The sequence below is a fragment of the Tachypleus tridentatus genome, chromosome 7 (genome assembly GCF_004210375.1).
Source record: "Tachypleus tridentatus isolate NWPU-2018 chromosome 7, ASM421037v1, whole genome shotgun sequence".
Classification (NCBI taxonomy): domain Eukaryota; kingdom Metazoa; phylum Arthropoda; class Merostomata; order Xiphosura; family Limulidae; genus Tachypleus; species Tachypleus tridentatus.
Window position 1 is genome coordinate 160,944,498 of NC_134831.1, and position 12,388 is coordinate 160,956,885.

At 35.9% G+C, this 12,388-nt stretch overlaps 1 protein-coding gene across 3 annotated transcripts in view; it reads left to right on the plus strand.

Annotated features, from left to right (window-relative positions):
- Nucleotides 1–12,388, plus strand: part of LOC143257042 (uncharacterized) — a 72,209-nt gene that overhangs the window by 18,163 nt on the left and 41,658 nt on the right. Inside the window, exon 1 of one of the 3 annotated variants that reach the window (XM_076515138.1) lies at nucleotides 4,478–4,568. The exons of the other annotated variants lie outside the window; for them this stretch is intronic. The gene's annotated coding sequence lies outside the window, so the exon portion shown is untranslated. Of the gene's footprint in view, nucleotides 1–4,477; nucleotides 4,569–12,388 lie in introns of those variants that run through there. 3 annotated transcript variants of the gene reach the window in all.

Here is a 12,388-nt window from a genome sequence, read left to right on the forward strand (position 1 = left end):
TTCACTGAGACGTTTTTGCATAACTTTTGTTTTCCTCATATCTCCCTAAACGTCCAGTCATGCTAAAAATGTCCTCTAATAAAGAAAACATCTAAATTGAGATACTAAAAGCGTGTTCTCAAACATACTATTCCAAGCGGCTACTATTTTGCCTTTGAATTATCAATATTTGAATGATTTAATATTTCAATATACAACAAGAAGCTATGCCTGTATACACCATATGGACAAAAGTATGTGGTCATCCGACCTTTACACCTGTATGTGCTTGTTGAACATCTCATTCCAATACTATGGGCATTAATATGGAGTTAGTCTCCCTTTTACTGGTATAACAGCCTCTACTCTTCTGGGAAGGCTTTTCACTAGATTTTGGAACATGGCTGCGATGATTCGCTCCTATTCAGCCACAAGAGCATTAGTAATGTTGGGCGAGAAGCCCTGGCTTGCAGTCGGCGTTACAATTCGTCTCAAAAGTGCTTGATGGGGTTGAAGTCAAGGCTCTGTCCAGGCCAGTCAAGTTCTTACACACCAACCTCGATAAACCATGTCTTTATAGACCTCGCTTTGTGCATGGGGGCATTTTCATGCTGAAACAAAAAAAAGGGCCTTCCCCAAACTGTTGCTACAAGTTGGAAGCACACAATTCTCTAGCATTAAGGTTTCCCTGCACTGGAAGTATAAAGCCTAGTCCAAACCATAAAAAACAGCACCAGATCATTATTTCTCCTCCACAAAGGTTTACGGTTGGCACTATGCTTTCAGGCAGGTAGCATTCTCCTGGCATCCACCAAACCCAAATTCATTTGTCAGACTGGCAGACAGTGAAACACGATTCATTACTCCAGAAAACGCGTTTCCACTACTCCAGAGTCCAATGGCTGTGTGATTTACATCACTCCAACCGATGCTTGGCATTGCACATTGGTGAACTTAGGCTTGTGTGCGGCTACTCGTTCATAAAAACCCATTTTATGAAGATCCCGACGAACAGTTCTTGTGCTGACGTTGCTTCCAGAGGCAATTTGGAACTCGGTAGTAAGTGTTGCAACTGTGAACAGACGATTTGTATGCGCTACGCGCTTCTGCACTTGCCGGTCCCGTTCTGTGAGCTTGTGTGGCCTACCGCTTCGTGGTTGAGCTGTTGTTGCGCCTAGACGTTTCCACTTCACAATAATAGCACTTACAGTTGACCGGGACAGCTCTAGCAGGGCAGAAACTTGACGAACTGGCTTATTGGAAAGGTGGCACCCTATGACAATCAGTTGAAAGTCACTGAGCTCTTCAGTAGGATCCATGCTTGATTTTATGCACCTGTTAGCAATGGGTGTGGTTGAAGTAGCCAAACCCACTAATTAAAAAGGGTATCCACATACTTTTGGCTATGTAGTGTATCTTTAAAATATCCAAGTAAAACTCAAATCTCTAGATAATCATCTTTAGCCAATGACTATCATTATGCATAATTGAAAATAATATAACACTATTTTATCATGAAATAACATTATTCCAGATAAATATTACAGAGGAAAAAATTAATCGTACATTTATTATTTATATCGTAATATCAAACAATAGTTTATGACAAGCCAGGTGACATGTCCTTTCTTTGCAAATATGTTTGAGGTATGTGCATCGAAATAAACTTGTTTCAGTGCAATAATCTTAACGACCAAAGAAGAAACTTCATACAATACAAATATAGATATCAATTCTTATTGATTAACAACACACGGATCTCTTTTTATTTATTAACTCAGAATATTTATATAAAAACTCAGTTTCAATCTACGACAGCGAAATTTGATATTGGTTGGCATCGTAATCGAACATTTGCCAGTTGATGAAGTCCATGCGCATGCGTTAACTTCATGTTAACTTTATGTTTGTTATGATAGTAACCTGCTATGGCGAACATCTACACGTCGACGGGTCTGACTACAATATCTTTTCACAAGACTCGAAGTAATTAAGTCTCAAGTGAGGAAACCTAAGAAGTCACATTGATTTACGCCACGCCCCAGTGTGTTAAAATATGATAAGACCAAACAGTCAAGATGGGATAGAATTCGAAGAGAATGAAAATGTTATAACTGTCTGAGATCAGTTTGAATCTCAGCTTGAAAACAATCAGAAGTAATACAGAGCTGCTAGAGCGCTCGACTCTCAATCTGAGGGTCGCGAGTTCGTACTTTCATCTACGAAGGCGTTATAAGGTCACGGTAAATCCCACTATTCCTTAGTAAAATAGTAGCAGAATAGTTGGCGGTGTTGACTGATTTACGAGTCGTAAACTAGAAATAGGAAGTTTATAATAAACACACGCTCACCACGATTTTTTCAATATATATTAAAAATAAATAAACAAATAGAAATCTGTGAGAACATTACGTCATTTTCCATAAATGGTGAGTTGTTAGAAATTATTTTAAGGAACCCAATTTACGTTCTTTCGCAATTTCTTATATTCGAGAAAATGTAGAACGAAGTCGAAGGAAAAAAAATTAAATGAATCAATATCCCACGTGTCCTTTGCTTCAAGGGCCTGGCATGGCCTAGCGCGTTAAGGCGTGCGCTTCGTAATCTGAGGGTCGCGGGTTCGTGCCCGCGTCGCGCCAAACATGCTCGCCCTCCCAGCCGTGGGGCGTTATAATGTGACGGTCAATCCCACTATTCGTTGGTAAAAGAGTAGCCCAAGAGTTGGCGGTGGGTGGTGATGACTAGCTGCCTTCCCTCTATTCTTACACTGCTAAATTAGGGACGGCTAGTACAGATAGCCCTCGAGTAGCTTTGTGCGAAATTCCAAAACAAACAAACCTTTGCTTCAACTCTACGATTTCGTTAGAATTAAATTACTACAAGTTTACAAAAGCCTAAAATAAAGTTACTTAAATAAACATCTACTTATTCGATTCAGGGACTCAAGTGTTTCTGACCATATTTCATTCTATTCGCTAAATGAAAGATATCTTAGAAAATGACAACTCAATCATTCTTTTATACGATTTGCTCATATTTTACATTGCTCTTGAATAACAAAAATGCTGTGTGCATGTTTTTTCCATGACATTGACCATCAATCCACGAGTCGCGGGTTCGAATCCCCTTCACACCAAACATGCTCTCCTTTCAGTCGTGGGGCGTTATAAAGTTTCGGTCAATCCCATTATTCGTTGGTAAAAGAACAGCCCAGGAATTGGTGGTGGATGGTGATGACTAGCTTCCTTCCCTCTAGTCTTACACTGCTAAATTAGGGACGGTTAGCGCAGAATAGCCCTTGTGCAGCTTTGAGCAAAATTAAAAAACAAACAATTAAACTTACGAACAAAGCCAATAACATAAAATGTATTACCATCAAAATCTTATGTTTTTCAAGTATTGAATTAATTATTTTATCTCTATGTAATTTCTACAAACTTTTATCCATTTTGTCTTTAAGAATCCCTTAGGATATTTTATCCTAAAGTAAACTTGTTTTACAAGTAATAACGTCAAGATTATCCTTAGCATGGATATAACATTTAAATAACTTGCAATGGCAGCAACAAAACGAGAATATACAGTGTAGAACAACCGAACCAACAAAGAATGGTAATCTAGACGTGATATTTTCTCTCAGTAGAACACTTGTTAATCTGACGGCTTATAGTACTGAAAACGTGTTTCTATACCCGTAGTGGACACTGCACAGATATCTCATTGCGTAGCTTTTGCTTACCAACAAACCAATAAAGGCGTGACATTAAACCATAATAAGACCACTCACTCTTCTTTGCCTGTGTTAGGCGAATCTAGGGCTCGTGATCGAAAATCTCAAACATGATTAACTGATAGGTTTCTACCATATTGACTTTATTTCTTCAATGCGATCCGCGCGTGCATGAGTTGTTTATTTGAGATAATTTAAGTCAAAAACAACTCTTTCAAGCTTCTTTGAAGAGTTATTTATCAAAAGGTTGGAAAAAACCTAATATGTTTAGTTTATAACCTGTACGATGTCATTGATGCCTTTTCCATATATGTTTCGTAAATTGCAACTTTACTTCTGAAGGATATTTCAGTTAATATTTGACAACATTTTTAATGTGTCACTTGCATATTCTGTGAAACATTTTTTACCTCTTATTAGTATGGATATATTTCAGAGGATATTGGGGCTTGTTTTAAAATACATGTTATATCACACTTATTCTTACAATATATTATACGAGCAAGCCTTAATACCACTTATTTCGCATACCATTCTAAATCTCATTATCACTTCACATATATTATACCCGAACATATAAAAACTTTGCTGTCCCACTTTACACATTAATATCTTCTGTAGCACATTACGGAGGTTTGCAAACATGCCTTTAGTGTAAGATAGATGTTTTTAAACGATGTGTTTATTAGTTTCATATTTATCTTGTTTAGTGAAAGATAAGTGTGTTCACTAGTTTGGCAGGTTAAAAATATAAATCTCAATTCAACAGTGTCCCTTGTACAGACGGTGGATTTGGTATAATGTAAAACGTGCGGAACAGATCGAACATGTTTAAGAAACCTGCATGTCACAAACTAAGGTAAGTAAGCTGCGAATAATATAGGATTGAACATTTGTCGTGTTCAAGACATCTGTCCACCACAAACTCAGGTACGTAAACTGCGTATAATACAGGATTGAATATCTATTATGTTTAAGAGATCTGTTTACCACAATCTCAGGCAAGTAGACTGTGTATAATATAGGATTGAACATCTGCCTTATTCACGAGATCTGTTAACCACAAACCCAAGTAAGTAGACTGTGTATAAACCAGGATTGAACATCTATCATGTTCATGAGATCTATTAATCACAAACTCAAGTAAGTAGACTGTGTATAAACCAGGATTGAACATCTATCATGTTCATGAGATCTGTTAACCACAAATTCAGGTAAGTAGACTATGTATAATATAGGACAGCAGGACTGAACATCTGTCGTGTTCACGAGATCTGTTAACAACAAATTCAGGTAAGTAGACTATGTATAATATAGGACAGCAGGACTGAACATCTGTCGTGTTCACGAGATCTGTTAACAACAAATTCAGGTAAGTAGACTATGTATAATATAGGACAGCAGGACTGAACATCTGTCGTGTTCACGAGATCTGTTAACAACAAACTCAGGTAAGTAGACTATGTATAATATAGGACAGCAGGACTGAACATCTGTCGTGTTCACGAGATCTGTTAACAACAAATTCAGGTAAGTAGACTATGTATAATATAGGACAGCAGGACTGAACATCTGTCGTGTTCACGAGATCTGCTAATCACAAACTCAGTTAAGTAGACTGTGTATAATATAGGATTGAGCAACAGTTATGTTCATGAGATACTATCTGCAAAGATAGTAGATTCTTCAAGCTAGAACGCGCTATTTAGAAAATGTGAATAAAAATAATTCATTGAGCAGGTGAATATATGCTACCTGTAAACAAATGTTAAGTGAGTCAGAATGAGGACAGTAGATGCGTCAAAATGGTTGTTGGATGGATAGGTATGACAGGTTAAAATGAGAAGACAAATGTATCTGAACTAATATATGAAGTGCACTCACTGTGGAGAAGTTTTGATATAATATTATTCAACAGACGTACAAATAATTATACGACCAAATGTACGGATAAACCCGTGGGATTGACTATATGGGTCTGTAAATGTATGTGGATATTTACATGACTGAACTGATGGATAAATTTATGAGAATGACTAGATGGGTCCTTAGACGTATATGGGTGGTTACGTGACTAAATGGATTAATAAATCAGCAGAAGTGACTAGACGGATCTACGGATGTATATGGATGTTTACGCGACTGAATATATATATAAATATATGGTGATGACTAAATGGGTCTCAAAATTTGTGAAAAAGTATTATACCAGGGAGGGAGGTTTGTTTGAAGTTTAGCACGAAGTAACACAGTGGGTTATCTGTTGTCTGCCCATCACGGGTATCGAAACGCAGATTCTAACGTTGTAAGTCCGCAAACATATTGCTCTGACATTGGTGGGGGGCATATAAGGAGGGGGCTGGATAAGGGGTGAATTAATGAGAAAGCTTATTTGTGAAAATACGCAGAATTCTATTCTGGAATAACGAGTCAGTACTGAGATTGAAGTATTTGCATAAATTAACAGATCGCGAATAAAGACATCGGATCTATAATTACAGGGACGAATGTCTCTGGTAAAAATACCAGTCTTCTGTTCTAGTTAACTGTTGAGCCAGGGTTAGGAAACATCTGTATAATTAATGTAAATACTATTTTTATTTTTAGAAGACTATAGAATCAGAAGTATAAATAATTCATGAGTCTGTTATTGTAGTTCATTTTTGACTCAGTACAAGAGTACACTTATCGTGATAAGTTAACATAATGCTATGACATTTAATTGTTGATTAACTAGCACGTAGCAACAGTATTGTAGCTTGTTATAATGAGAGTAAAGATGAAGATAGAATTATAGAAAGGCTTGCGACTGGTTACAGCAAGGTTAGATACATCTACAACTTTGGTAACTGAGCTACATACATGTTTGTAGAGCATAAATTAATGAAAGATACCTCTAGATTTATAGCAATAATGTCCTACCCTAAAATCGCTCAATTCATACCTTTGTTTACGTACTTCTTCTAATCTCCTGTGTATCTACCTACATACCCAAGTAAGTTTGATCCACTATACTGACCGATAATGATAATGTGTATCTACCTACATATCCATGTTAGTTTGATCCACTGTACTGACGAATAATGATAATGTGTATCTACCTACATACCCACGTTAGTTTGATTCACTGTACTAACGGATAATGATAATGTGTATCTACCTACATACTTACGTTAGTTTGATCCACTGTACTGACGGATAATGATAATGAGATTTTCATTGACCTTAGCGCCCTGCTCCACTCACCTCCCTTCTCACAAGCACACATTTTCACGAGGGTTTCAGACATAAGCTGAATGAACATTGTAATAAAGAACATCTTTTTGCGTGGTTGATTAATTTTCGTGTCTCCCTCTCTGCTCTTACCATTTTTTAAACAAATAAAATTATTTACTTTTGAACTTCAATCCATATTTTTCATAATTTTGTTTTGCAAACCTGCACGTATTCACGCTTTGTTTTGGAAATTAGGAATACAGTTGAAGAATTGCAACTTAATTTGGGACAGTTAGTTGAATTTTTTCTGGTTTCAATTGTCTGAATACTTATCCCAGTATTTAGTGTTATCTAAACTGATGTTTTTTATGTTAATTTTCTTTCATTCAAACCATCTTTTAATGCCTTCGCTTGTTTGTTTGTACGTAATTTTTTTTTATAAATATCAAAAGAAACAGTTATGCGGAATTCCACACTGTGGCAGGATCATGATGTGATTGAAAGCAGTTGGAAGCACTTACACAAACGATATTCATGACCACTAAGAAGCAAATAACCAGCTTATATGATCCTCTCTATATTTTTTTTTACTTTTCACTAAACCCGCCATAGCCAAGTGGGTTAAAGTGTTTGACTTCTAATCTGAGGGTCGCGGTTTCGAATACCCGTCGTACCAAACATACTCGCCCTTTCAGCCGTGGGAGCGTTATAATGCGACGGTCAATTCCACTATTCGTTGGTAAAAGAGTAGCCCAAGAGTTGGCGGTGGGTGATGATGATTAGCTGCCTTCTCTCTAGTCTTACACTGCTCTTCTGAACTCTTCGTTTTCAGATGCCAAATTGATTTCAGAATCTTTTATTGCCAGCCATTATTTTTCGTCCAAAAATTCAGCTCAAGTTATCAAAATCGTAAAGACATAAAAATGTATGTTTCTTTGTAGGAGGGAGAGAAATGTGGGTATTTCCCTTTTATATTAGAAACGGGGGTCCTTCCTCCCTTGTTCCTATGAGCAAGTAGCTATAGTGTGTGGAAGATACCTTTATCATTAATTCAGAACCAGATATGCAAACACACTTGACAAGCCGTAAGATTCGTTTCCTCCCCCAGTAGCAGAGTAGTATGTTTACGGACTCATATTGTTAGCAACCAAGTTTCGATACCCGTAGTGAGCAAAGCATAGATAGCCCATTGTATAGCTTCGTGTTTAATTCCAAACCAATCAACCATGAGACTCATTACGTAGTAGTGAAGAAGAGAGAATACCATCCGTATTTATGTGGTTATGAATACAAGCTAAAACATTTTCTCTTTCTTTCTGAAATATTTAAAAATAAAATCTTACTTGTTGCAATACTATGGAGGTCGTTAAGCAATAACGAAATATTACTGTTAAGTTTTCGTAATGAGGACTTTAACAGAAGAAATTGAAACTTAACTTGAACAAAAAAAAATGTTGATCACAAACGTTCTTGCGACCTTTGAATTTCAGTTGGTACGTGTACGTGTTTTAATACAAACAAGTTGTCGTCCTTAATTCCCTAACTACGTGCAGACAGTGAAAGATAGTTTTTGGTGTACAACACAGTTGAATAATACTCATGTTGCTCGAGGATCGGGCGTGATCTATTGGCTAGCGTACTAAGACTCTAAATTCGAAGGCTCACGACCCGGTATTGTTCAAACGAACTCCGCGATTTTGTGCCGTGGATGAGTTATAAGAGTGAAAGTCATTTTCAAATTATTATATCAGATAGGAAACGGCAGTGGGTGGCGTTGACTAGCTGCATTTACTCTGGTCTACCAGCTCAAAATTGGGCGTAAATAGTATTGTGTACCTTTGTATGAAATCCTGAAAATTATTATCACTTCTGAGTTCAGTTTTTGGTCGCGCGTTATGCAAGCAAATAGAGATCAAATGTAATGAAAAATTGTTTCATCACTGGCAATAGTCTTATTTCGTAAAAAACTTGATTTACTAGGTTACTTCTGACTGTCCTCAAACTATGTAGTTTGTGTTTTTTTATTTTAACCTCAAGTAACTGCAATGCCACACTTTTAACCTTCTTGTTTGAAATTACAAACACACACACATACGTATAGAATAAAAAGTAAAAGTATGATATTTTTCTTCGAAACCGGTTTCATTGCTTGACTGGATATCTATCAGTAAGTTCATTGTTCTTGAACGGTGAAAAAAATAAAGAAAAACTATGTAATATTCAGTGGTAGTACCTACGCTTACGTTACATTTATACAGTACTCAATATTTATTTATTTTTACACTAGTTGCTTATTACTTTTATCTATTTTTAATTAAGCTATTTGTCATTCATAAGAACTGACGAACCCTTCAGCTATTCTTATTCTTGCGGGAACAAATTAAATAATCATAGCGTTAAGAGAGAAAATTAATCCTGAGAACCTGTGAATGGTAGTAAGAAGAATGTATAACGATATTTTCAGGACAATAATATATACAATATATATATAATACTTATTTTAAGTACTTCTGTTCAGGTAGCTATTATGCAAATACTTGGTGTTAGCGTCAGTGTTTATGTAGCAACTATGCAAATTCTTAGTTTCAGTATATGTTCTGTTGCTAATATACGACACTTAGAGTAAGTACTTGTGTTTATAATACAAATACCTAGTGCTTAGGCTGCTAATGTACAATAATCTTGTTTTACATGTGTTCAGCCATTATTCAGCCCGCCAGTGATGTGTCTGCAGACTTAGAAAGCTAGAAACCGGGTTTTGATAGCCGTGATGGGCGGAGTACAAATAGCTTTGTGCTTAACTACAAACAAACAAAGCCATTGTTCAATATTCATTGTTGTCGTCTAGTTTTATATTGGTCAACACAAATAGTTAATCCCTGTATCTAGTTTGTCATTGATCAATTTTCAGGTTTATTGTTTATGTTAACAATAACATGTTACGACATGTTATTGTCAACGATTTTATTAATGAATAGATATTTTGATTCTGAACAACAGTGAATGTACTAGAAGTTTATCAACTTATTGACGTAGTAATGACAAAACACAATGTCGTGTGTTAGTGAAGAACTACAATAAATATAACAAGCTATCAGAGGGACTGGAAGGTAGTTTCGATAGTTTCAACATTAATTCTCCAGTCTCACGTTGTCTACTAGAAACCAATATGAGACTAAAGAGGGCGCATGATTTCTAATATTCTGATAGGTTGTTCCATTTGTTCCCATTCTTCGCTATCATGAAATACCTTGATTCATAAAATATAATACTTAAAAAATAGTAAACAATATTCATAACTATATATATTATTTAGAAATTTGACTTTTTTGTAGCTTTTGCTGATCTGTTCACAAGCTTATCATAACAGTAGAAGTGATAATTATGTTTCCCTTTGTGCTACGTGACATGGATGGTATAATCACTTAGCCAACAATCTACCATTTGAGATGTTTACAGTTACACGGTGAAGTGGGCGTTGTGATAATTATGTTTCCCTCTGTGCTACGTGACATGGATGGTATAATCACTTAGCCAACAATCTACCATTTGAGATGTTTACAGTTACACGGTGAAGTGGGCGTTGTGATAATTATGTTTCCCTTTGTGCTACGTGACATGGATGGTATAATCACTTAGCCAACAATCTACCATTTGAGATGTTTACAGTTACACGGTGAAGTGGGCGTTTTGATAATTATGTTTCCCTTTGTGCTACCTGACATGGATGGTATAATCACTTGGCCAACAATCTACCATTTGAGATGTTTACAGTTACACGGTGAAGTGGGCGTTGTGATAATTATGTTTCCCTTTGTGCTACGTGACATGGATGGTATAATCACTTAGCCAACAATCTACCATTTGAGATGTTTACAGTTACACGGTGAAGTGGGCGTTGCCCCGGTATGAGATTGTTACATAGTAAAAACAGTTATAGAGGCGTTGAAACAGGAAATTTGTAGACATTTGAAGGGAAAGCCCATTTAAACCCTCTATAAACTCTTTGCCTTGAGAATAAACACGTTAGGACCTATTTTGTAGTGAGTAGCGTAAAAATTTGATCATATAAAGAAATATAAAAATAGTAACTATTCTCTAATAGGTAAAAGGTACAGAAGCCGTACAAAATATATTTAGACCATTCTAAATCTTTAGTAATAAAATTGTTTATCATTTTTGATAAATTGTTTAGGCAGCATATTCATGATGAAAAATAGCTGAATGAGCGTCAACAGGCTGTTGTAGAAACCTTTCATTTTCAGGTCAATGTGTGAATAGTGTTGTTGGTATTGATAGTATTCTGGTAGATTGTAAAGAGCGAGTTATGAGTGGTTGGTTTATCCCTGTTTCTGATTGGTGGAAAGACTTTCCAATGATGGTCGCAGGTTACTTACCTCCAATGAATGTGAAGGTTTTATTGTGTACATGCAAAATGAGTCTTTATTTTCTTTCTCTTATCTTAAAAAAATTGTTTCGATGATGATTCTAGTTTTTACGAGTTTATTTTGTGTTCACCTGACATGTTGTGTTCTGCAATGGCTAAGTTTTGTGTTTTCATGAGTTGAATTTTGTACTGTCTTTATATCCTATTATTACTGTCGCGAGTCTTATTTCTGTTTTTCCAATATATGTTTCGTTGCAGGAACATGTAATTTCGTATAAGACGTTGTGTGTTTTTCATGGAAGGTTTCTATTAGTTTAATGTATTTATTGGGTACATTGGTTACAGAATGTTGTTTTGCGAATCTCGGCTCCATAATTAGCTGGCACGTGTGAAATTCCCTAGAATATCTGCAATCGCTCATTCGCCCACACTCTCTATTAGTTGATATAAAATACGCCTACAAGCACTTTTAACGTACTTTTGACATTTACGATAGCTTCTTCATTCCCACACGAACACAAAGTTACAACAAATACTTTCACGTTTTCTATTGTTATCAGTTAGTTAGGTTGTTTCAGCGATAGGTGGTTAGTACATTACAAACATTTAAGATTTCTGAAAGTTCAGAATAGTATCTAGATAATAAGTTTACTTCTTTCTTTTACCGACAGAGGGGCGATATAAGTCTAGCTGCGAGTTAAGTCGTTTATCAGAGTCGATTTTGACTAAAACATTACTTCTATCAGATGACAGAAAAATAATTTTGGTAGTTTTATATTTTCACAACAAACGAAACGTTAATGCCAACCCATTCGAAGTGAAGTAATTGGTAGATGTGAGTTTATATTAATTCCATTCTTATTACTATGCATCTCGATATTAAAGTACCATTATCTATGCAATGAGTTATACTAAAATATTTATAGTACCAAATGCTACAGGAACTAATCGGTCAATGTCATTATAATGTGTTCCACGCAAGTTGCATTTACAAAGAAACACCAAGAACCACGATCACAAAACTTCAGTTCGACAGAAACGAGGTTAATATTCGCTAAACATAGCAAAATCAAGTG